Here is a 23,590-nt window from a genome sequence, read left to right as displayed (position 1 = left end):
TGGGAGGAAAAAATAACTGCCCAAAAGGTAGTAATATCTGGACCTTAAAGAATGAGTAGGGGATTGTCAGGCAGACAAGCTGTCCCAAACCTCTGTTCTTCCTCATTATTGGCCATAGGGAGATGGTGTTTGGCCAGGACCCGGGATCCCAAATTCTAGACCAGCTGCCTACTGCTGCTTGTGAGATTTATGAGGAAGATCCATGTGCAGGGAAGGTCAATCAATGTGTCTTCTTCCTTTTTACCAGTCAGGAGTATTTGGAAGACCTTATATCAGCAGAGTGTAGTCCGGAAAACAGCTCACACCAGATACTCAGTAGAGTAAATGTGATAGAGGAACTAGTTATGTGACAGAGTTGCTGAAAATCCAAACAGGGAACCATATGGGAAGCCAGAGATTAGCAGGGAGCCCAAAAGCTGAAGGGATGTCAGGGGGTGTTGGAATGACCAGAACGCAGGAGTCATAGTTGCCTAATGGGAGCTGGAAACACAGCAAGGGCTGCACAGAGGGAGCTGGGCTGACCAAGGAGATGCAGCCACTGCCAATGATGCAAAGATGACACCCATTGGTCCCAGGCGATAGGGGGTGCTCAGATTTTCCCTTCCTCTTGCTCCCCAATCTCCTGACAGTGCATGCCACTGGGGAAACCCGGCCAGAAGTCAGTTGGCAAAGGAACCTAGGAGATGTCATTTTTAGCAGTCAGCCCCTGAAGGGTAGAAAATCAATCTGGATGCTGACAGATTTAATTGATACATTCTGGACTTCTGGCCCAAGGCTTACACCAAAATCAGACTAAGAAGCCTCCTTGTCGGAGTTCCTATCATGGTGCAGCAGAACCAGAGGAGAAATATGATCAAAATCCACTCTTTTTGCAGAATCTTGAAGACAGAAGACTTCAAATGAAACCAAAAGTTCTCCTAGTCTCAAGTTTTGAAAAAAGTGACAGGATACTAGAGAATGTTCTACATCTTAAGCAGCTGTTCCTCTCAGTTCTATATGTAAAGAAAGAGGGAAATGTGACCCATATATGGGAAACAAACATACCAAACAATGGAAATTGCCTGGGAGAGAGCTCAGATGGTATTTAACAGACAAAGTCTTCAGAGCTATTATTATAAACATATTCAAAGAATGAAAGGAAATCATGCTTGAAGAAGTGAAAAAAGATTATGACAATGTTTCATGACATAAACAATATCAATAGGAGTTCCCGTTGTGGCTCAGTGGTTAATGAATCCGAAAAGGAACCATGAGGCTGCGGGTTCGATCCCTGACCTCACTCAGTGGTTAAGGATCCGGCGTTGCCGTGAGCTGTGGTGTGGGTCACAGACATGCCTCGGATCCTGTGTTGCTGTGGCTCTGGCCTAGGCCAGTGGCTACAGCTCTGATTAGACCCCTAGCCTGGGAACTTCCATATGCTGTAGGTGTGGCCCTAGAAAAGACAAAAAACAAAAAAAAAAACAAAAATCAATAAAGACAGAATTTTTTTTTTTTTTTTTTTTTTGGTCTTTCTGCCTTTTCTTGGGCCTCTTCCTCAGTATATGGAGGTTCCCAGGCTAGGGGTCGAATCAGAGCTGTAGCCACTGGCCTATACCAGAGCCACAACAATGCAGGATCTGAGCCACTTCTGCAACCTACACCACAGCTCACAGCAACGCCAGGTCCTTAACTCACTGAGCAAGGCCAGAGATCGAACCTGCAACCTCGTGGTTCCTAGTCAGATTCGTTAACCATTGAGCCATGACCTGAACTCCAAGACAGAAATTATTTAAAAATAATTAAATAAAAACTGTGGGGAATTCTCTGGTGGTGCAATGAGTTAAGGGCCCTGTGTTGTTAGTGCTCTGGCTCAGGTCACACCTGTGACATGGGTTTGAGCCCTGGCCCAAGAACTTCCACATGCTGTGGGAGAGGGAAAAAAAAAAAATTGTGAGGTTGAAAAGTATAGTAATTGACATGAAAGAATCACTAGAGGGACTTGACTGTAAATATGAACTGGCAGAAAAAAGAAAGAATTAGCAAATTTGAAGGTAGATCAATAGAGATTATGCAATCCAAAGAACAGAGGGAATAAAGAATGAAGAAAAATAAACAGCCCCACTGAGAAATATGGATTAATTTCAGTAATAGAAGGACAGGAGAGTGAGAAAGGAACAGAAAGGAATCTATACATTAAAGGAGATTAACCAACTCAAGCAGGATACATACAAGGAGATCCATACACGAATACATCATAGTAAAATTACTAAAAATAAAAGACAAAGGGAAAATCTTGAAACCAGAGGGAGAATATGACCTGTTGCATGCAAGGGAACCCCAATAAGACAAATAGCTGACTCCTTATAATATATAATGGAAACAGTAGAGTAGCATATTCAAAGTGCTCCACTTCTATTCAACACTGCTGCTGGTGAGTCTAGCCAGTACAATTAGGCAACAAACAAACAAAAATAAATAAATAAATAAATAAATGGCATTCAGATTTGAAAGAAAGGAAGATGTCTCTGTAGAGAGATGATAAACTTTTGTATATAGAAAACTCTAAGGGATCTAATAAAAATCTATAAGAGGTAACGAATGGATTCAGCAATGTTGCAGGGTATAAGATCAATATACAAAAAGATACTGTATTTCCATACGTTAGGGATGAACAAACCAGAGATGAATTAATGCTGTGGCTGCTGCTCTGATTTGAGCTGTAGCCAGAGAACTCCCATATACCATAGGTGTGGCACCCCCCCTCCCAAAACACACACACACACAAATGAAATTAAGAAAACTCTTACATTTACAATATTATAGAAAGAGTAAAAAAGGAATAAATGTAACCAAAAAGTGCAAAACTCATTCTCTCACAACTAGAAAACATTGTTAAAAGAAATTTTAAAAGACCTAAGTAAATGGAAAGATATCCCATGTTCATGGATCAGAAGACTTAATATTTTAAGATAGTAATTTCCCTTGGCTTTATTTACAGATTCAACATACTCCCTAATGCACAACACTGTAAATCAACTATACTTCAATAAAACTTTAAAAAAAATGAAAAAAAAAAAAACACACCACTCTGTAATGAAATTCCAGTTGGAGCTTTTGAAGACGTTAATAAGTGGATCCTAAAGTTCATTTGGAAATTCAAGGAACTCAGACAGGTCAATGAAATCTTGAAAAAGAAGAACAAAGTTGGAGGACTCATACTTCCTGATTTCAAAATTTACTACAAAGATAGTAATCAAGGCAATGTGGCACTACAATAAGGATAGACATATAGATCAATGGAACAGAACTAGAGTCCAGAAATAAACCCACACATTGATTTTTGGCAAGGATGTCAAGGCAATTCAATGGGAGAGAGTCTGTTAAACAAATGGTACTGGAACAACTGGCTATTTAGAAGAAAAAGAATGCAGTTGTACCCTTACCTCATACTATATATCAAATTAATTCAAGATGGATCAGATATCTCAATGTAAGTTAAAATTATAAAATTCTTAGGAAAAAATAGGCAAACCTTTTGGTGATCTTGGAATAGGCAGTGGTCTTATAGATATGAAACCAAAAGCCAAAAAAAAAAAAAAAAGAATGGTGTTCCCGTCGTGGCACAGCGGAAACGTATCCAACTAGGAACCATGAGGTTGTGGGTTCAATCCCTGGCCCTGCTCAGTGGGTTAAGGATCTGGCATTGCCGTGAGCTGTGCTGTAGGTTGCAGACATGGCTCAGATCTGGCATTGCTGTGGCTCTGGCGTAGACCAGCCGCTACAGCTCCGATTAGACCCCTAGCCTGGGAACCTCCATATGCTGCAAGTGCAGCCCTAAAATGACAAAAAAGACCAAAAAAAAAAAAAAAAAAAAACTAAAAAACCAAAAGCATAACCAACAAAAGGGAAAATAGATAATTTGTGTTTTAAAAAATTGTTCTGAAAGCAAAGATTGGAAATATTGTTAGTTTCAAACTCAACTCTTTCACCAAATGGCACAATTGCTAGATCCTTTGAGAATATTATGATGACCATTGATGGGACAAATACAGCCAATGACACAGATCTTGGTGAGAAAAATTTAAATCTGGAAAGTCTAGATTAAAACACTCACTTATTTTGTTCAATTTTTCCTATATGGTTTTAAAATAAACTGTTTGGAGTTCCCACGTGGCTCAGCAGGTTAAGGATCCAGTGTTGTTAATACTGTGGCCTGGTTACAGTTGTGGCACGGGTTTGGCCCTTGGCTTGGGAACTTCCACATGCTGTGGGCACAGCCAAAACAAATACATAAAAATAAAACAAAATAAATTGTGTTTGATTTCTTGGAGAAGAAATGCTTCATTTGCATTGATTCACTTAAATAACAACCTCAAAATATTAATATTCCTCATTAGGCGTAGCTGGATACAAAGCCTGGGATTATGCTGTCAGGGCTACTTGCCTCCATCTCTTGACTTTTTCTGCTTCCTGGTGTTGTTTTCAGGTTGGCCCTCTCTACATAGTGGGAAAGAGGCCATTGTCTGCCAAAAGCACACATCCTCAAGATCTGTGCAAAAAGAAGAGAGACACAGAGAACTCTACCCAATATTCTGCGATAATCTTTGTGGGAAAAGAACCTGAAAGAGAGTGAATGTCTGTATATGTATAACTGAATCACTTTGTTGTACAGCAGCAATGATCACAACCCTGCTGTGATCATTTAAATCAACTGTACTTCAACCACACCTGCACTGGTCATTGTTGTAAGAAGATCACTGAGGCCTACTATGTGTTGTTTTCACTGGGAAAGGTTTGTGCAAATACTTTATTTTATTTGGGGTTTTTTTGGCGCAAATATTTTATACTAACAATGTGATTAAAAGTGCACGCCTCCTGGAGTTCCCGCTGTGACTCAATGACTTAAGACTCGACATGGTGTCTGTGAGAATGCAGGTTTAATCCCTGGGTTAATGTTGCTCAGGATCTGATGTTGCTGCAAGCTGCGGCATAGGTCACAGATGCAGCTCAGATCTGGTGTGGCTGTGGCGTAGGCTCCAGCTGCAGCTCTGATTTGACCCCTAGCCTGGGAATTTCCATATGCTGCAGGATAGCCATAGAAAGAAAAAAATAAAGTGCCTATGTGTTTTCCCTCTAGGAGTCTGGGCTTCAGTGACAAAGGCTAGTCATGCTGGCACTGTATGCCTGTGGTACTGACCTCCGATACACACCCTCGACATGCAGGTCCTAGTCGGCAACACTTCACCCATGTCATGGCTGGAAGAATTAAGTGCAATGTGTGCCATGCCATTGAGACAGTCCACTTGTGCCTGATTTCCTCTGAACGTGGTCCCATATGCCTTTTCCCTTTGCTTGTTTTGTTCTGTATCCCTTCATTGCAATGAACTGTAACCTTGAGTATAACAACTGCTGGGTCCTGTGGTTTCTTCTAGCAAATTATTGAGTTTTGGAATGGTCTTAGAGATCCTCAACACAATGTAATACCCAATTAGCTTTTTACAGTAACATTTTTTGAGATATAAATTCATATACCATAAAAATTACCCTTTAGAGTGTACAATTCGACAGATTTTAGTAGAGGCACAGAATAGTACAACCATCACCATTATCTAAATTCCAAATATTTTATGTTTTTTCCTTTGGTGGTTTTGTTTTGTTTTGTTTCATTTTTTTGTTTGTTTGTTTGTTTGTTTTTGGCCATGCCTACAGCATGTGGAAGTTCCCAGATCCTTAATTGCTAGGCCACCAGGGACCTCCTACATCCAGAATATTTTAATCATCCCTGGAAGACCCCTCTACCTATTAACAGATAGTCCCTATCCTCCCCTCCTCCCAGCCCCTGGAAACTGCTTATTTACCTTTGTCTCTATGGATTTGCCTATTCTGGACATGTTGCATAAATGGAGTCATGCAACGTATGGCCTTTTGTGGGGGTTTGTTTGTATTTTAGCTATTATTCATTTATTTTATTTTTTTTAAAGAAATGGAATTTTATTTATTTTTGTGTGGGTACGTTTTTGTTTTGTTTTGTTTTTGTCTTTTTAGGACAGCACCCACAACATATGGAGGTTCCCAGGCTAGGAGTCTAATCAGAGCTATAGCTGCCGGCCTATGCCAGATCCTTAACCCACTGAGCAAGGCCAGGGATTGAACCCACAACTTCATGGTTCCTAGTTGGATTTGTTTCCACTGTGCCATGACGGGAACTCCTATTCATTTATTTTAAATTGAAGTATAGTTAGTTTACAATGGTGTGTCAGTTTCTGGTGTATAGCAAAGTTATTCAGTTACATATATATATTCTTTTCCATTATGGTTTACTATAGGATATTGAATATAGTTCCCTGTGCTGTGCAGTAGAACCTTGTTTAGTTATTTTGTATATGGTAGTGTGTATCTGCTAATCCCAGATTCCCAATTTATGCCTCCATTTCCTCTTTGGTAACCACATATTTGTTTCCTTTGTCTGTGAGTCTATTTCTGTTTTGTAAATAGGTTCATTTGTATCATATTTTAGATTCCACATATGATATCATATGATATCTTTTCATTTTATTGTAAATTATATTCCACATTTAATTTATTCATTCATTAATTGAAGAACTTTAGGTTGTTTCTATCTTTTGGCTGTTATGAATAATGCTGTAATGAACAATCATGTAAATGTTTTTTTCATGGACATGTTTTAAATTCTCTTCATTACATACCTAGGAGTTCAATTGATGGGGCGTATGGTAAATCTATGTTTAACAGTCTTAAAAATTGTTAAAGTGGCTAATCCATTTTACAGTACTACCAGCAATATATGGGTGTTCCAATTTACCACATATTTGCCAACATTTATTGTTATTATTTGTGGCCTCACCTGTGGCATATGGAAGTTCCCAGGCTAGAGATCAAATTGGAGCTGCAGGCACTGGCCTACACCACAGCCACAGCAATGCCAGATCTGAGCCACACTTGCAACCTACACTATAGCTCACAGGCAATACCAGATCCTTAACCCACTGACTGGGGCCAGTGCATTCTCACGGATACTAGTCAGGTTTGGTTCCACGGAGCCATGATGGGAACTCCTTTGCCAACACTTATTATTGTTTAAAGGTTTTTTTTTTTTTAATTTTTATTTTTTTTGGGTTTTTTGGATCATTTTTGGCTGCCCCACAGGTTATGGAGCTTCCAGGCCAGGGATCAGATTGGAGCCACAGTCATGACCTAAGCCACAGCTGTGGCAATGCCAGATCCCTAACCCACTGTGCTGGGCTGGGGGTTGAACCCTCATCCCAGTAACTCCTAAGACGCCACCAATCCCCATTGTGCTATACTGGGAGCTCCTGTTTTAGTTTTTCAGTCTTAGTCATCTTAGAGGCTGTGAAGAGATATCCCATTGTAGCTTTGGTTTGCATTTCTCTGATGACTAATGAGGTTGAGCATATTTTTACATACTTATTGGACATTCATCTAAATAGGAAAACGTCTGTTTAGATTCTTTGACCATTTTCATTTGGTTATTTGTCTTTTTATTGCTGAGTTGTACATGTCCTTTATGTATTGTAGATACAAATCCCTTAAATATATATGATTTTGAAATATGTCCTCCCAATCTGTCAGTTGTCTTCACTTTCTTTTCTTTTTTTTTTCATTTTTTAAAGTTGTATGGAAGTACAGTTGCTTTAAAGTTATTAATGCAAAATTTCTTCTTATTATAGATCTATGCAGATTTTCTATTTCTTTCGAGTTTGTTTCATTTGTTTCTTTCTAGGAATTTCTCCATTTTGTCTAGGTTTTGTGATTTGCAAAAATAAAATTATTTAGCATTTTCCTTTATAATCTTTGTTATTGATATATGGTCAGTGATGTCTCTTTTCTCATTCCTAATTCTAGTAACTTGAGTCTTCTCTCTCCCTTCTTCTTGGCCAATCTAGCTAAAGGATTGTCAAAATTGTTAATGTTTTCAAAGAACCAACTTTTGGTTTTATTTACTTTTGTCTACTCCTTTTCTATTCTGTATTTGATTTGTTTCAATTCTAATCATTATTATTTCCTTTCTCATGCTTCTTTGGTTTTAATTGCTATTTTTCTAGTTACTTAAGGAGAGAGACTACGTTATTGATTTCAGATCTTTGTTCTTTTTAAATATAGGTGTTTCTAGTCATAAATTTTCCTCTAAGTACTGCTCTAGCTGCATTCTAAAAGTTTTGGTACACTGAGTTTTTAATTTTTCTCAAAATGTTCTCTTACTTCCCTCTTGAGTTCTTTTTAACCTCTTGGTTATTGTGGGCTATGTTTAATTTCCTTCTGTTGGTGATTTCCATTTTAATGCCATTGGGATCAGAGAAGTTATTTCGTATGATTTCAATCCTTTTTAATTTATTCAGGCTTTTTTTATGGCCTTCTAAACAGCCTGTCCTGGAAAATTTTTGATGTATAGTTGAGCAGTATGTGTGTGTGTTCTGATATTGTTGGGTGGAGTATTCTATAAATATCTGTCTGGTTGGTTTATAGTGTTGTTCAAGTCTTCTATTTCCTTGTTGATCTTCTGCCTCTATCCATTATTTAGAGTGGAGTATTGACATCCTTAACTGTTACTATTATATATTGTCACTACTTACTTAAATGCTGTCTGTTTTGCCTAGTGTATTTTGGGTCTCTTTTTTGGAAGCGTTATCTTTGTAATTATTATATCTTCCTGATGAATTGACCCTCTTAAAAAAATGTCCCTCTTTGTCTTTGTAGTAATAGTTTTTTGTTTTAAGGGGTTTTTGCTTTTTGTTTTTGTTTTTTGTTGTTTCTGTTTTGTTTTGTTTTGGTCTGCTATTAATATAACCACTGTAGCACTCTGTTGGTTACTGTTTACATGGTAGACTTACCATCAACCTATTTATGCCTTTGAATTTTGTTTCTATAGAGCACATAGTTGGTCCATGTTCTTCTTTTTTAAAAATCCATCTGATAATCTCTGCCTTTTAATTGGAGCATTTAATTTATTTACATTTAATATAATGTGACAAGGTAGGATATAATCTGCCTTTTGTTATTTGTTTTCTATGTATCTGGACTTCCTGCCGTGGCACAGTGAGTTAGTGATCTGCCTTGTCTCTGTGGCATTGAGGGTTCAATCCCCGGCCCAGCACATTGGTTTAAGGATGCGGGTCAGATTCAGTCTCTGGCCTGGGAACTTACAGATGTCACAGGTGTGGCCAAAAAAGTAAAACAAACAAACAAAAAAGAGTATTTGGTATCTATATATCCTATATCTTTTTTTGTTCCTCTCTTCCTCTATTGCTTCTTCTATTACTGCCTTCTTTTGTAGTAAATAGATATGTTCAAGTATATTTTAATTCCCTTCTTTCTTAATTTTTTATTCATGTATTAATTTATTTAAAATTTTTAAATTATAGTTGATTTACAGTGTTGTGTCAATTTCTGCTGTACAGCATAGTGACCCAGTTATACACACACACACACACACACACACACTTTTTTTTTCTTGTTCTTTTTCTTAGTCTTTTTTTCCTTCATTTTTGAAAGATAGGTTTTTTTCTGAATATAGAATTCTAGGTTTATAGCCTTTTCCTTTCAGTACTTTGACTATATCATCTTATTGCCTTCTGACTTCCATGATATTAATTTTAGTGAGGATCCCTTATACCTGATGAATTGCTTCTGTCTGTGTACTTTCAGGAGTCCCTCCATCTTTGGCCTTTGATAGTTTGATGATGATGTGTCTAGGGTGAATCTATTTGAGTTTATCCTAGTTGGAGTTTATTAAACTTCTTGGATGTGTAAATTAGTGTTTTTCATCAAAATGAGAAGGTTTTAGCCATTACTTCTTCAAATATTCTTTCTGTTCCTTTCTGTTTCCTCTCCTTCTGGGATTCCTACTGTGTTGGTATGGTGCCCCACAAATCTCAGAAGTTTCTGTTCATGTTTTTTCATTCTTTTTTCTCCGTGTTCCTCGGACCAGGCAATATCAATTGACCTATTTTCAAATGTAATTCTTCCTTCTGTCAGCCCAGTCCTGGGGTGTACCCCTCTAACAAATTTTTCATTTCAGTTATTACAGCTTTCCAAAAAGGATTTCTGTTTAGTTCTTTTTTATAATTCCTATGTCTTTTTGATATTCTCTCTCGCTCTCTCTTTCGTGTGTGTGTGTGTGTGTGTGTGTGTGTCTTTTTAGGACTGCACCAGTGGCATATGGAGGTTCCCAGGCTAGGGGTAAAATTTGAGCTGTAGGCACTGGCCTATGCCACAGCCACAACAATGCCAGATCTGAGCCATGTCTGTGACCTACACCGCAGCTCACAGCAACGTTGGATCCTTAACCCACTGAGCGAGGCCAGAGATTGAACCTGCATCTTCAAGAATACTAATCAGATTTGTTTCTGCTGAGCCACAATGGGAACTCCTAATAATCTCTTTTTGTTACTCTCATACCTTCCTTTAACTTTTGAGATATTGTTTCCTTTAGTTATTTGAACATGTTTATAATAACTGGTTTAAAGTCTTTGTCTAGTAAGTCCAACATTTGTGTTTTCTCATGGACGTTCTCTTGACTACCTTTTAACCTGTGTCCTTTCCTCTTTCTTTACGTGTCTCATAACTTTTTGTTTAAAACTGGACATTTTAAATTATATAATGTCACAATTCTGGAAATCATATTTCCCTTTACCCGAGGATTTGTTGTTGCTTTTTGTTTGTTTAGTGACTCCCTTGGGATAATTCTATAAAGTCTGTATTCTTTGTCATTGTAGCTACTGAAGTCCTTGCTTGGTTAGCTTAATTCTTATCTTTTTATTGATATTCTTTGTGTAAATTTGCTAATTATTATACAAAGATTATTCTCAAAATGCTGGGACCAATATGTCTTTATGGAGGGTCTCTGTATGTGTGTTGAGGCATGTCTGCATTACTCAGGCAAGCAATTTAAAACTCTGCCTTAGCCTTCATTTCTTGTTTGCTCAAAGCCTCAAGGTCAGTCAGAAGTGAGAGTATGGCCTTCTTAAGTCTTTCTTGTACATATGCGCAGTTGTACATGTGTGTAACCCTTTAGAGTCCCAGAAATGTGTCAAATCTTTCCAAAGTTCCCCCATGTACATCTTCCTCATTCTTTCAGGTTAATTGGCTCACTTCTTTCTAGCTCCACCTCATAGTACCACCTTAGGCACCTGCACTACTAATAATTACTACTGATTGCTTTCAGCAAATGCCCTGTGGATAGGGCCATGTGCACCAAAATAAGCACTGAGTCAGGTCAATTAAAGACAAGCCCTGAGAATGGAGCTTTTCTAGCAAGCTGCCAGACCAGTCAAATAGTGACAATTCTCTGGGGACAGGGCTTTATGAAGTACTCCAAATCCTTTTTTGCCCTTGCAGTGGCTGTGAGGCTATGGTTTTTACAGCTGCTGTGGCAGCAGGGCTGTTGATTTTCAAGACTCCATATATTCTCTAGTGAAAACACATGTAAACATAAATATGTCGTATTTGATGGCCCCCAAAAGAAATTCTCATGTTTGTTGGTTCTAGTCCCCAAAATAGCACTCAGCTCTTAATTATCAAAATATAGCTTATCTCAATCAGCTTACTTATTGTATATAGGTTATCTAGTTTCACAGGTTTATCAGAATCCCCGGAGGGCTTATTAAAATACAAATTGCTTGGGCCCACTTTGAGTGTCTGATTCAGCACATCTAGTAAGTCTAACATTTGGGGAATTTGCTTTTCTAGCAAGTTCTGAAAGGACATTAGTGCTGCTATTCGGGTACCACATGTTGAGAGTAGCTAAAGGATGCATATATTTTCCCACAGGCACACCTCTAGGATACTTTCTTCTTTCATGTTGTGATGCCTGGGGAATGCATAGCACCATATTTACTAACAAAATTTGCTCCTTTTTCTCTTGATAATGTTCACTCTGCGGTGAAATTGGGGCTTGTTCCTTGTCACACTGAAAATATGATTAATCTTTGTAAGATTATCCTGAATCACACAGCAGTAAAGTACAAATGTTATTGGAAGCCTGATCTTAATTCACTGTTTGTTACTATGCTAAATGAACAGTTGAACTTAGACTGCCTATTTTTAAATGTTTGTGAATTTAAATTTAAAACTAATGATTTAAAAATTCTCATGGCTTGATTAAAGTTAGCATGGCCATAAAATGTATTGTCTGAATATTTCTGAAAACACTTTTGAGACTGGAAGGGGACCCTACTGATAATTTTGCTGAGTAAAAGATGTAAACTGGGCTTGCCCCAGCTAAACCAGGTATGTTGGTCATTCTAATTTTAGAAAATAAACTATAAAAACATTTCCACATTTCCAGTTTGATTTTCTTGGCTTTAATTTTATACTGGGCTTATTTCTGTTAATATTTCTTTCCATTTATCTGAGGAAATAATAAAAATGGTTCCGTTAGTAAATTACTTCTCATAGGAATAAAATAAAAAGTCAGAAAAAAAAATTAAAGTTTAAAAAGTTTTATATTTACTTGTTTTTATTGCAGACCGTTGTTGGTTTTTGATGACGTGGGGAAGCTCGAATTTATTTCTATGATATTAGAGAATTTTTAAGTTTCATTTCTAACTAGTGAATGTCTTTTCTTCTTAAAGTAAATCATAAATGCCTGTTTTTATACCTGAAGGATGTAAGGTCCGACTGAGAAATGTTCTGGTTTACTCAATTAAAATCGTTTACATTTAAAAAATTTTGAGAACTTTTTTTTCTGATAAAGTTTAAAGACCTGAAGGTAAATGTTATATTCAGCCCAGTATTTACCCTTGCTCAAGCACAAATATTAAGGTTTATTAAACCTTAATATTAAAGTGAAGTTTTTCTTCCAAAACTTCTGACTATTCTGTTTCTCCCTCCTCTATGGAAAAATAGGACTTTGGGAGGGAAGTTTAAGGAGCTGATATTTGAGAGTCTATCAAAGTAGATTTTATACAATATGCCAGGACAGCCTGAGAGGGTAGCGGTTTCTCTCTTCTTTTTGTTCATCTGTATCTTTAAAGTACGATTTTAATTTTTGCTTGTTTCTGGGTTGAATGTTTAGTTCCCCTAAACATTGCCAAGGTAGTGTGTAAGACCGCCCCAAGGGAGTCGCGCAGACACCGGTACACATGGCCAGAGCAGTTCCCTGTTCGCCGCTTTTCCCAGCAGCCTTCTTCCTCGGGGATGCATCCGGGCCTTAGAAGCCTCAGTATATGTGATGGCGAAAATGCCACGATCTTATTAAGTCAGAAGTTCAAGAACTCTTTGCAGGCGATTCGGTCACAGCTGAAAGTGGGTGTTAGAGGAACGCGGGAGAAGTCAGCGTGAGCCGCCGCGGAGGAGGACCAGCTGGGTGGGGGTGGCCGGGATCGGGCGTGGGGGCGGCCCAAGGAACGCGCATGCGCGGTGAGGGGGCGGGGCCGGGGCGGGGCTGGCGTGGCCTCCAGAGCGGTAGCAGCGGCGGCGGCGGCGGCGGCAGCAGCGGGTCTGGGGCGGCAGCAGCGGCTCTGGGGCTGCAGCGCGGGCGACGGGTTCGCGGCTAGGCTGGGCGCCGCGGGCTGGGGTAGGAGGACCAGTATTTGGAGCCAGGCCGCCGTCCACGACGTGGCGACCGAGCGACGGCGCTGCTGCTGCGGGACTCGAGCGCGCGGCCCGGCGGGTCCGAGAACGGCGGGGCGGCAGGGCGTGGGCGCCGCGGGCCGGGACGCGCCAGGTAGGTGCTCCGGACCGGGCCGGGCCGGGTGCGAGGGAGGGGGGCCGAACCGGCGGCTACGAGCCTCCGGGGACCGGGATGCTTCTCGGGCGGAACGGGGCGCGGCGCGCATCCAGACACCCGGCGCGCGGGACGCGGACGGCGCCGCGGTTGTCATGGAAATCGTGCAGCCTAGCGGTTCCCCGGTGGTGGCGTCTCGGGGAACAGCCCGACCCTGGCGATCCCTAGCTGGATGACGCCCCGGGCGCCTCGGGCTGAGGGGAGTGCGGTGCTGGCGCGGGCGGCGGGGAGCCGGGATGCGGGACGCAGCGCTGGTCTTGGTGCGTCTCCAGGGCTGGATCTAGTGACTCCAGACGCTGAAGGCCTCGCGGTGTTTCGAGTGTAAACAGAACCGGGTAAAAATAAACATGCACCTGGGTCCCCATGCTTCAAACTCTTCCCTTTAATGCCGGCCCACAGCCCCTGACAACATTTCTGCCATCTTTGCTGTTGACATTTTGTTTCTTTATGGCTTTGCTAGTCAAGGAATTGAGGCCTGAGAAACCTCAGGGATCTGAGACCCTCTCTTGCAAAGCTAGTCATGAATGTGCAGGCCATAGAAGATTGAAACACTTAAAACGTCAACGGTTAATTTATGTCTTTGTGGGCGAAGGGAGTGGTGATGAGCTTTGCTCTCCCTCCCCTTGTCGCCTGCCCTCTGACATTACATAATGATGTGTTCCTCCTGCTCCGAGTTTATCCATAATGACAGATCATGAAAATAGTCCTCTGGGTAAGAAAAAAGTATGGGCAGTTGTAAAGCCCATCTTCTTGTCTTTGGCTTTGCCACTGAATGTGTTTTGGGTTGGGGCAGTGCATTAGAGGCGAATTTGATTTGCCACCTGCCCCTTAGGGCCTCTAAACCAAAGGAATAGGGGATGGGGAGGTGGTTTGAATTTTGCGGTGAAATTCTGCCTGATTCATCTCTGTTCAGTAGATTGTGTGGACTGAGGGCAGGCCGTGGGGTTGGAGACTGAACAGGCTGACTAGGATGTGAATTCTGCATCTGCCAGTTGCTAACTTTGGCTCTCTATTTTCTCATCTCTGGCAGGTGAGAACTGAACTTGCTTTCCAGAGTTTGTTTTGGAATCTAGATGCTATTGGCGTTGGTAACATAGAATAGCTATAGGTTGTCCTTGGATGAAACCCAATTTGTCTTTGGGAAAACAGGCTAACAGGACTTTTTGTCTTTGGATGTAGGCTAGGGCCTTTGTTTTGGGGGTTCTTTGCTGAAATGTTTACTCCTGGAAGATTCAGTTCACTGGTTTCTTTGAAGGAAGTTGGTCCCACGTGGGAAGATCAGTGTGATTGGTCTGTAGGAGGGTTGGTGTCAGAAGACCATGAAGCTGTCCCAGGGGTGATGTGGCATTTCCATGGAGCCCACAAGGCCTTGTTTCTGTGGTGTCTTGTCAGCAAGCCTCTGAAGTAATAAGCCAAAGTTACAGCTACAGGGAGGGTTTGCTCTGAGGATAAGGCTTAAAGGAATGAATGCTGGACAAATTCAAAGAGGAAGCAGAGCCTTTGTTTCTATTGAGTTCAGTGGTAGAATTAGTTGTGCTAATTCTACAGGCTACTTACCTATTTTTCATAAGGCTTATGATATCTCAGTGTGTTTATCTGCTCAGGTACAAGTCCTTTCTCCCAGCTAGATTCAAAGTCAGGAGTAGACAGTATATCTCATTGCTTTTGGAAACTGGATATTTTCTTGTATTGCTGTTAAACTGAATGCCATTAATTTTTTGTTTTATATTTTGTTTTATTGCACCTGTGGGATACAGGAGTTCCTGGCCATGGATTGAACCTGCACCACAGCAGTGACCTGAGCCACAGCAATGACAATACCAGATCCTTGGCTGCTAGGCTACCAGAGAACTCCCGCCATTAGTTTTGTTTTGCTTTAAGGCCTCACCTGAGACATATGGAAGTTCCCTGGTGGGGGTCGAATCAGAGCTACAGCTGCTGGCCTACACCACAGCCACAGCAACTTGAGCCTCATCTGTGACCTACACCACAGCTCATGGGCAACACTGGATCATTTAACGCACTGAGCAAGGCCAGGGATCGAACCTGCATCCTCATGAATGCTAGTTTGATTCGTTTCCACTGAGCCATGATGGGAACTCCCTGCCATTAATATTTTTTATATAAATCACTTTAAAGGAAAGGATGAAATAAAATAATATACGTGAGAAGTTGTAAGCTGTAAAGCCAGAGAGAGACAGGATGTGTATGACGAAATTATTGACCCTTCAAGTCCCTTTAGCCAGCTACCTACCTGGGAGCATTCTCCTCAGCCAAGCAAATCTACAAATGCACCAGAGGAATGTTACGAAAACGTGTGGGACCAGCTGACCCCCACCACCCATAGTAAGACAGACTAGGGGGGAGACTTTGGACCAAGGCCATATTATCCTAGTTTCTTGTGAAAAACTCCTGTATGGATTATGTATTCCATCATCAGCTACTCAGTGTGTCAGGATGCTTTGGCTTTCACCAAGGGAAGAACTGCACAAATCTGCAGTGAAGAAGGCTTGATTATGTCTTTGCTTCTTCTGTGAAGCTTGATTGATGAGCTAGTCTTGAGAGATCCCGCAAAACAGCCTTTTTCAGGGTGCTGGAACAGAAGCTCTGTGAGGAGAGCAAATTCAGGGGAAACCAGTATTAATACCAGGCAGGGCAGACCTGCTTCATTTTGTCTCTGTGCTTTTAAGGAAAGTGCCATTGTGAACTTAATCTATAGGAATTTACCTCTATTTCTATGGATATGCATACCTAGCTCTCAAAATATTTTTTGATACTATTTCAGATTCATTGAAAAGTTGCAAGAATAATCCAAAGAGTTTCCAGATAGTCTTTACCCACATGTTGACATTTGCTTTATCCTCGCTCCTATTTGTGTGTGTGATGACTTTTCTCTGCAAAGGTTAATGGTAGGTTGCAGACTTGATACACTTTGACCTCTAAATACTTTGTTGTATATTTCATGAAAACCAGGACATTTTCTTACACAACAGCAGTATGATTATTAAAAATCAGGAACAGGAAATGTTGATACAACACTCTAATCTGCAGGTCTTTTTCACATCTTACCTGTAGCCCCTTCAGAGCAAAAGGAAATCCAAGATTATGTGTTGCATTAGAATCAAACTGTCTCTTGAGTCTCCTTTATTCTGGAACAATTCTTGAGGGTCAGCCTATGTATCTCATGACTTTGGCATTGACATTTTTGAAGACAGCTGCCTGTGTTTTGGATAATGTCTCTCTCCTTGGGTGTGCCTGCGGTTTCCTCCTGCTCAGTTTCGCATTATGCACTTTTGGCAGGTCTAGCACAGGATGATACCGCAGCTGTCCCAGGCTGTCCCACAGTGGGGCACAGACTGTCAATGAGTCCATTCACTGGCCTAACTTTGATCACATGATTAAGGTGATGTCTGCCAGGCTCCCTCAGGGAAAGTTACCTTTTTTCCCTTTGTCAATAATATGTATCTCATAGTAAGAGCACTTGAGACTGTGTAACTATACTGCTCCTCCTCATACTTTTCACGGACTAGTTTCAGAATCCATTGATGATTCTTCCCCAGATAGTTATGATAGGTGACAGATGGTGATTTTCTAATTCCACATTTCTGTCTACACTTAGTGGTTGGAATTGTACTAAAAGGAAGAACTTTACTTTCTCCCTCATTTCCCCTTTGATTTATGTCACTGTACTCATGAATTCCTGCTTTATGCAATAGATTATGGTTTGGTATGCTCATTATTCATTTTGTTGCTTCAGTTGTCCCAGACTTGGCCTTCAGGATCCCCTTCCAGCTGGCTCTTACGTCCTTTTGACATGTCCTTATCATTCTCCATGAACTTCTTTGCTTTCTGGGGCAAAACCTTCAGGACTCAGCTTGTACTTGCAGACATTTCTCCAGAGTCCAGGTTCATTTCAGTGGAGAATGACATTTACAAACCCAGATCTGGAGAGTTCCCATCATGGATCAGTGGAAATGAATCTGACTGTATCCATGAGGATGCAGTTTCGATCTCTGGCCTTGCTCAGTGGGTTAAGGATCCTGCGTTGCCCTGAGTTGTGGTGTAGGTCGCAGATGTGGATCAGGTCCCGAGTTGCTGTGGCTATGGTGTAGGCCAGAAGCTACAGCTCCGATTCCAACTCTAGCCTGGAAACCTCCATATGCCATGGGTGTGGCGCTAAAAAAAGAAAAAAAAAATTAAAACCCAGATCTGGGAGTTCCTGTTGTGGCTCAGTGGTAAGGAACCCAACTAGAATCTGTGAGGACTCAGGTTTGAACCCGGCCTTGCTCAGTGTCTTAAGGATCTGGGGTTGTCGTGAGCTGTGGTGTAGGCTGGCAGCTGCATCTCTGATTTGACCCCTAGCCTGGGAACTTTCATATGCTGTGGGTGCGGCCCTAAAAAGCAAAAAAAAAAAAAAAAAAAAAAACCAAACCAGAAAACCCCCCACGAAAAACCAAACCTAGATCTGTGTGTTCCTTGCTGCTTCTTGCCGCTTCAGTGGACAAATGTTCTTATCATGAACATAAATAGAGGCATATTATATCAAATTTTCTCTGATTTGCTTTTTGAATTTAATGCTATGTCCTGAAGATCTCTGTGTCCTGACAAGAAAAGTTGGGTCTGTATTCCAGAGTGTGGGTGTACCATAAATTACTTGACTGTCCTTTATTGCTGGCTGTTTCCAATTTTCTGCTCTAAAAATAGTGGGGAATCTGTGAGACACATCATTGTCAACACAAATATCTCTGTTTTCTAGATTCCCTAGAGGCAGAATTTCTGGGTTAAAGCATAGTATTAATGGCCATCTTTGCCAAATTGCTCCCCACTTCCAAGAGGCTATATCACTCTGTGCTCTTTTCATCAGTAAGTGAAATTGCCTTTTTGCCTTTAACTTGGCCAACACTGTACTGAAGAATATGACTCTTGTTAGTTTTTGCAAATTTAATGGATAAAGAAGACATTGCTGTTTTAATTACATTTCCTAACTTACCAAAAATATTGAAAACCTTTTCTTGCTAGTTTATATTATAGCTTCTGTAAATTACTTGTTCATATCCTTCACCCATTTTTTCTTATTAGATGGTTTATCTTATTGGGTTGTGGAAGCTAGTGTAATTTTGGGCTTTATTCTTTTTCGGCCTTAGACATCTCCTTTTAGGATGCATTTTTCAAGCTACAGGAGAAGGAAACGGACATTTTCTGAGCACCTGTACATACCAGGCTCTGGGCCAAGTGTCCACATGCATCCTGGGAGAAGGTGTGTGGGGTGTTGAGAATGAAGCTGAGGTGAGGCGTGGCTAAGGCACCTACCTGAGGGTAGTTATAAGTGGTTGAACTGGGGTTCAAACCCAGGTCTGTCTGGAGCTAGTACCATTTTCATCAAGTTACGTAGCTTCCTTCCCAGGATTTTAAAACGAATACTTTCTGTGTCAGTATGGGGATGAACATGAATCACCTGGAGTCCCCAATATCAACAATTTCTGTTTTTAATATCTTGATGTATCTGTTTTATTCCTGGAACTATTGTGGACCCTGGTGCCAAACTTCCCGAGAGCCTCCAATCAGCTGTGTGACCTCAGGCAAGTAGCTTAATCTTTCTGTGCCCTGTGTTTTCTCACTGCCAAACTGGGCTAAGGGTAGTAGCAACCCCAGAGGCTTGCTGGGGGTTGAGTTAATGCTCATCAAGAGTTTGGACCAGGCACCTGACCCCATCAGCACCCAGGGACTGAACCTTTAGGATGAATTTGTATGGGGAGCATGAGCAGCAGCCCATGTAGAACCTGGAATTAGCGCAGCCTTTTCTCTTCGGGTTTAATTTCTCAACAGTCCCTTTCAGTTCAAGAGTCTCGCTGGGGAGTTCCTTTTTTGGCGCAGCGAAATCCATTCTGACTAGGAACCATGAGGTTGCAGGTTTGATCCCTGGCCTCGCTAAGTGGGTTAAGGATCCGATGTTGCCATGAGCTGTGGTGTAGGTTGCAGATGTGGCTCGGATCTGGCATTGCTGTGGCTGTGGTGTAGGCTGGCAGCTATAGCTCTGATTAGACCCCTAGCCTGGGAACCTCCATATGCCTTGGGTGTAGCCCTAAAAAGACAAAAAAAAAAAAAAAAAAAAAAATCTCCCTGGGGTGTGTCCTTCTCCCTCGTAACCTGGTTGGGAAATGAGAACCGAGGGCCCCTGGGTGCTGGCTGCTTGTCTGCTCACTGTCTGGACCTTGCTTGTGCCCTGTCACGTGCCCACCAGTCAGTCCCTAACCCAGGGCAGCTGAGACCCTGTGGGCCTTTCACGTGGAATCAGTTCAGTGGGGTCACCTGGCAAAGGTCTCAAGCAGGCAGTATCCGGTGGGGGAGGGCCATGTCCTGGGGATGAAGAGGAGGTGTCTGTTTTCTGCAGTGGGGTCAGGTAAAGAGGGGGGTGTCCTTTGGCCTCCAGGAGGTGGGGTGGGGGCCGCTGGAGGGGCCAAGCCTTCCCCTCCTTTCCGACCTTGAGTCCCTGCAGCACCCCTTCTCTTACACTTACAGGCAGGATCCTGAGGTCTCCTGAACCCACCCCTCTTCCTGCTCTCTGCCCTCGGGCCTCTGTCTTTGCCCTTGTATGGCTGCTGTTCCAGTAGCTGTCTGATAAAATCAGCTCACTCCAGAACATGGAACTCCATTCCATCCCTGTCCTGTGTGTTGCTTGCATTTCAAGTGGTGCATCCTCTAACACTTGAGTCAGAGTTTTCAGGAAGGGTGGCCTAGTGTGCAACTGCTGGGAGTGGGAAGGAAATAGACTTAGGGAGGTGTGTGTTTGTAGAGGACAGGTCCCGTAGGAGGTGAGGATGCCCAGTTAGTTCAAGAGTCTCTCTGGGGTTATGGATTATGGCGTGTGTCTCTTGGGGTGCTTCTGGCTTCCACGTAAATGGTGAGGACCTTTATTGTCTCTCTGAACCAGAGTCCTGCTCTGGCAGCAGTTTTGGAATTTCATCAGGCACCTAGATTCTGCATCTGAGAGTCCGCCTGCTCGTGGCTGTGAGATGATCCTTAGCATCAGTGGGCCTGCGTGAATGAGCAGTGCCAGCCAGTGTCTGCCTGTCTTCCTCCGAAGTGGGAGCACTTAGGAGCTGACGCTGGAGAGGGCTGGGGGCAGCTGATGTGGAGGCACTCCTCACAATGTGGTTCCCAGGCCATAGTCATCAGCATCACCTGAGATGTGGCAGAAGCGTGGTCTCAGGCCCCACCCCAACCCGCTGAATCAGAAACTCTGAGATAGGGCCCAGCAGTGTTTTTCAACAAGCCTTGCAGGTAATTCTGATGGCCTTCTGAGGTCAAGTTGGAGAATGGCTCTGTCTAATCAAGACCACCCCTGAGCCCCACCCCCTGTCCCCCAAGCTCCCAAGATAGGCTGAAGGGAGAGCCAAGTTGGTGATCAGCCCACAGCATCACCAAGCATTTCAGGAGGCCAAGGGCACTGTGCTCCCTGTGCCCCGGGGTATTGGTCCAGCTCAGTGTCCCAGCTCCGGAGCATGGCCCAAGTCTTCCCTGCAGGGCTGGGCACTGAGGGAAGCGTGCTGGTGACCCGCCAGCCCCGCTTCTCTCTGGCCCCACTGGGGGGATGGAAGCCCTGCTGACTCACTTCCCGAGGCCATTCAGGGGTGTAGCGTTTGCTCACCCTGCTGCTTCTCACTCACTGGGGAGACTAGAAAGCAGTGGATAGTCAGGGCTGGGAAATGTTTAGGGAACTGGCCTGAGGGACAGTGGCCTCCGGGACTACTTTTAGTGGCAGCGCATCACTCTCTCTGGCACTGCTGCTGTGACCTGTGTGCCCGACCCCCTCTCGCAGACACAGCTCCAGCTTCACGTTTGGGTGAAGTAAGACAGCCGCCTCCCCAGGTAGTTTGTGAGATCAGAATAGCCCACCGTTCCAGATTTTTCCTGGAACTAGTGAGCTGCAGTATTTCCAGATTTTCTTGACTTTGCAAGGGTTAAGGTTCACCTCACTACATAAAAATGGTGTAGGAACCGTCTCACACACCTGCACCACCACATGGGTGCTAATTGCTGAGGAAGAAGGAGCAGCTAAGCAGCACACTGGCTGGGGAGGGTCCATAACCATGTTTCAGACAGCAGCGGTTCAGTGTGAGGTTATAACCAGCATCCAAACAGTTTTTGAAATAATAGGAAATATCCAAGTAGATTTCCCACAGGGAGGGTAAGCATTTTGGATAAAACACATAGTTATTTGCATTTGGTGTGTGTTGGGCATTGTCACAATGTGATTGTTTCTCACTATGGGTTTTTGTAAAAATGTGTCAGATCCACGGGTCAGGCCCCGGAGGGGGGGTGCCCTCCTGGACGTATTCACCCACGGGCTGTGGCCTGGGGGCTTGGCGGCTCACCCTAGGAAACCAGAGGGACCTTTTACAGATGTGGGCCCGGGGAGTGGGGGCTGGGCCCATGAAGAGAAGAGGGCAAAGCTCAGAACTTCTGGTCTTGCTCTGGTCTGTTGGTGGTGGTGCTTGTCCAGCTGGGCCAGATCCTCCTGATGGTATTGGGGATCCTCACACGGCCACTGAGAGACAGAGAGGCAGGGGCAGGGAGTGTGTCAACTTGTCAGAGGTTTATAGTTTGTCTCTGGACCCTGAGCTATCCTTCTATAGCATGTGGCTACCTGTGGGGGAGGGGGGAGGGAGGGAGACAGGTGGAGATAGGTGTGGCTAGGTATCTGGATCTGCCTTGTTTTGAGGCCGGCCCCCCTTTTTTCCTCTGTGCCTTAACAATAACAGGACAACTCCTCCATCACCTTGGCTGCCTGTGAGACGGTGTGATATGCATTATTTAATGCAGGGGTTCATCTGGTTTGCATCACAGCATATGCAGTAATGTCTTCAAGTGTTTGTGGCTGTTTTTTGAGGGGGGGGCAAGGTGGATTGTGGGAAGAAAAGTGCTGGACGAGAACCGGAGTCAGCTTTCTCCCCTGTGAAATGGGAGGTGCCCAGCAGGGGGTGTGGGGGGTGGGCTGGGGTTAAATAGCACAAGCAGGAGATCTGAGTGCTGTGCTCTGAACCAGGGCTGGTGGGAAGTCACTGTCTTCCAAGAGGCCCCAGGGTCTCCCCATCAGCTTTGCATCCTTGCTAACTTTCTCCTGCAGTGCCCTGAATTTAAAAAATGTCTTCAAAGAGTGGAGTGCACCCATCTCTGAGACCTGCCCAGGGCACCTCTGAGGGGAAATGTTGCAGAAGAAGGAGGTTTTTGAGACGCAGGGGACCTCCAGCAAAGGTCAGAGGAGAAGGATGTGGGCAGAAGGGAAGAGGGAAGTGGGAGGGGCCTGGGCACCTAGATTTTTAGTCAGGTGGCCACGGACCCAGCTGTCTTCTACTGACACTTTGGTGTTTTTCAAAAGCATGTAGAAACATGATTGTGAGCAGGGGATGTGAAGTATCTTCACACTTCTTATTTATTATGTTGACTGTGTTCTGCATAAACACATGGTCAACAAAGTGATCACACTGTGTAATTGGGTCATAATCTAATGGCGGATAAAGTGGTGCAATTGATGGAGCCTAGTTAGGACGGGCTGTGTGCCAAGAAATACCAAGATGCCCCAGACCCTTTCAAACGTTGCTACTCCCCTGGGTTGGTGGAGGAGCACTGGGGGGGTGGTTGGCCTTGGGGAGGCACCTTGCTGGCTGTGCCCACTTGGCGTGAGGAGGAGGGCGCCTTGGGCTTTGCTGGTGCCTGGTGACTTGGGGAGGTCAGCCTGAGTTTTCCTACTCCTTCCTTGTTGGTCTAAGGAAGGTCAGCCCCTGTGTTCCTCCCCCTTGGCCCCTGGTCCTGCCTAGCAGTGAAGTTGTGGTGGAGCCTGAGGGC

At 43.1% G+C, this 23,590-nt stretch overlaps 1 protein-coding gene across 24 annotated transcripts in view; it reads left to right on the top strand.

Annotated features, from left to right (window-relative positions):
* Window positions 1–13,416: 13,416 nt before the first annotated feature.
* Window positions 13,417–23,590, top strand: part of INPP4A (inositol polyphosphate-4-phosphatase type I A) — a 123,410-nt gene continuing 113,236 nt past the window's right edge. For all 24 annotated transcript variants that reach the window (XM_085015392.1, XM_085015393.1, XM_085015387.1 and 21 more), the window contains exon 1: window positions 13,417–13,684. The gene's annotated coding sequence lies outside the window, so the exon portion shown is untranslated. The remainder of the gene's footprint in view (window positions 13,685–23,590) is intronic.

This window comes from Sus scrofa, chromosome 3, assembly GCF_054392235.1.
Source record: "Sus scrofa isolate SSC_HxYL_T2T_F1_AM1 chromosome 3, Sscrofa_HxYL_maternal_Yorkshire_Landrace_v2.0, whole genome shotgun sequence".
Lineage (NCBI taxonomy): Eukaryota > Metazoa > Chordata > Mammalia > Artiodactyla > Suidae > Sus > Sus scrofa.
Note: the sequence above shows the minus strand (reverse complement) of the source record. Positions and strands in the feature narration are given on the sequence as shown.